This window comes from Brachionichthys hirsutus, chromosome 14, assembly GCF_040956055.1.
Source record: "Brachionichthys hirsutus isolate HB-005 chromosome 14, CSIRO-AGI_Bhir_v1, whole genome shotgun sequence".
In the NCBI taxonomy this organism is placed as follows: Eukaryota; Metazoa; Chordata; class Actinopteri; order Lophiiformes; family Brachionichthyidae; genus Brachionichthys; species Brachionichthys hirsutus.
Genome location: NC_090910.1, coordinates 2,687,986 through 2,690,517, shown reverse-complemented (window position 1 = coordinate 2,690,517; position 2,532 = coordinate 2,687,986). Strand labels below are relative to the sequence as shown.

The 2,532-nt window shown below is 49.1% G+C and overlaps 1 pseudogene; it reads right to left on the bottom strand.

The window, feature by feature from the left end:
• Positions 1-419: 419 nt before the first annotated feature.
• On the bottom strand, positions 420-2,118 carry LOC137903982 (trans-L-3-hydroxyproline dehydratase-like; annotated as a pseudogene).
• Positions 2,119-2,532: the final 414 nt, after the last annotated feature.

Below are 2,532 nucleotides of genomic sequence, written 5' to 3'. Positions count from 1 at the left end.
ATTTGGTGTGACCAGTTCACCCAAGTTGCATGTTGTTGGAGGAATCTAGAGAGCCCCCCCCCCCCCCAAAAAAAGCCAGCACCGTCTTGCTGTGAGTAGGGTGTAGCTCCATCTAGTGGTCAGTCAATGCAATTGATATGATTTATTTATTTCATTTAGATTATCTACTCAGGGATTATCAGGTGTTTCGGTGGCCCCCTTAGATGAGGGTGAGGTGGAGGTTGTTTAATTGCCTGTAACTGTCAATTACCAGGAAATTCTATACACTAGAGCTTTTAATTCAAAATAAAAAATATTATTTTGAAAAACAAAACAACCAAAGCCAATAGAATATTTGAATACTGTATTTTCCTTACACAATTATGGATCCACACCCCTTGTTGGAGCGCTCGTGTGCAAACACAACGTGCAACGCCGGTTTAGTTGAGCAGAAAGCCGAGTTTCAGCTCGTCATCCGTCTCCTGGACGAAGCGTGAAGCTCCGGTATAAAAGGCTCTGCCAGCAACTTCCACCACGACGGCCTCGTAGCCGCCACACGTTGTCTCCTGAACAGAAACGAAGGCATCAACCAAGCAGGCGGTTCTTTGTTGCAACAGCCATCAACGTCATAAAGGTATTTAGAGGGCGTCCAGTCATTAATGTCATTCTGAACCGATTCCACCTGAGCAGGCAAACTGAGGGATTCATTCTCAAAGAGATGTTCATACTTCATGCTGGTCAGAAGGGAAACGTTTAGTGTTCAAGATGCATTTCCTACATCAATAAAAACAGACATTTTCTGTGATGGCTTGAGTTGTACACGCCTGGGTATTTTTATTCATGATATATTGGGCAAAAAGTCAGATGAAAAAAAACAAAGTGATCTTGATTGAGCATCAGAATCCAGATGTGCCTCAAACTTTAATCCATTCTGGGCGATCACATAACCGGCTCCAACTCTGGTACCTTGACGGCTCGCCCTGTGAACCGGGATCCAGTGGTTCCACTCTGAAAGGTCCTGGCCTGGTCCAGCTGGACGAGCCCTTTGTGATACTGAAGAGCCACTCGCGCCGTCACACCAGAACCCGTGGGGCTCCGGTCCACCTGCGACCAGGTTTATATCGGTTTAAAACCTCTCGATATCAAATCGCTCCGTGTGTGTCCGGTATGAGGCGGCCTCCCCACCCGAGGTACCCGAGCGTCTGCAAACACGCAGACATTGGCGGTGGCATCGGAGGAGAAATCATCTCTGCCATCGGTGAGGATGGTCCCATAACAGAAGGCCAGATCCTCACTGGTGGGGTGGCGGAACTTCACCTGGAGGTCAAACGGGTCTGAGAGAGACTGAATGTAAGACCAACCCGTTTCTCGTACGCATTTGTTTTTCTCTCACGAGGAGCATAAATGTTCCTCTTTGGGCTCTCCCACTCGCTCTGAATCATGGGTACTGTAGTCTATTGCTCCACCTGAGACTTGACGGCGTCGGTCACGGCCGTGGCCGCGTCCACCAGATCTCGCGTCCTGGACTGGGACACGTCGAGGCCGAACCTCTGGGCGCCGACGAAGGCGTAGAAGGCTCCTCCGTAGCTGATGTCCACCGTCACATCTAGAAGGACAGGTCCCTTCATGAGTCCCGCAGGACACGTGGACCCCTCTAGGGATCAGTTTCACGCATCCTACCCGTAGCGAAGACGAAGGCTGGCACGCTCTGAAACCTCACCGCCCCCGTTTTACCGTCAGAGTACTCGACAAACGCCTTCACCAGCCTGCAGGGGCAGTGGATGTTCACTTGGGTCTCTGGAGACCGGGGGGACGCTCCACCAGTCCGTAGTCCACGGCAAAGCGTCCCAGGGCGATGACGGCGTGTCCACACGTGGTGCTGTAGCCCTCGTTGTGCATGAACAGCGCCCCCTGTCGGCCTCGGGCAGCTCGCTCTTCACCGTAGTGTCCCCGGGGCTCGAACAGCAGCGTCTTCCTGAGGTGGTCCAGGTGGTCCCGGGCGTAACGGCGTTTGGACAGCACGCCGTCCCCCTCGACTGCTGGGTAGCCACTGAGGACTATCCGTAAAGGGTGTCCTCCTGCGTGCATGTCCACCACTGAGAACTCGTCTCCTTCGTGAGGTGGAAGCTGCAAGTCCATCTCCGCACTCATTTTAGAAAAATGAAAAAAATATATTTTTTTTAAAACAATGCTTTAGGACAACATTTATGAACACGGTTTTACATTTTTAAAAACATAGCTAAACTCATTTTATGAAATGAAATTATTGAGTGTGTTTTTCTTTTTGGGTGATTGATATTTTCTTAAAGTTATACGAGGAAGGACATGAAATCCCACGCAGAGGCCAAAACACAAAAAGGGAAACGCTGATAATCCAATAATAGCACGTTGTGTTTGTCTTTATTATAATTATTGAACCCTTTCATGTCTTTGTTACGTCACATCTCCTCCATGAACTTCTTTCTGAGGACTATTCCAAAGTGACGGTTAAAGTTCTTTTGCAACTTTTCGACACATCTCGGGATTGACAATCATTGTTGATCACATGAATTA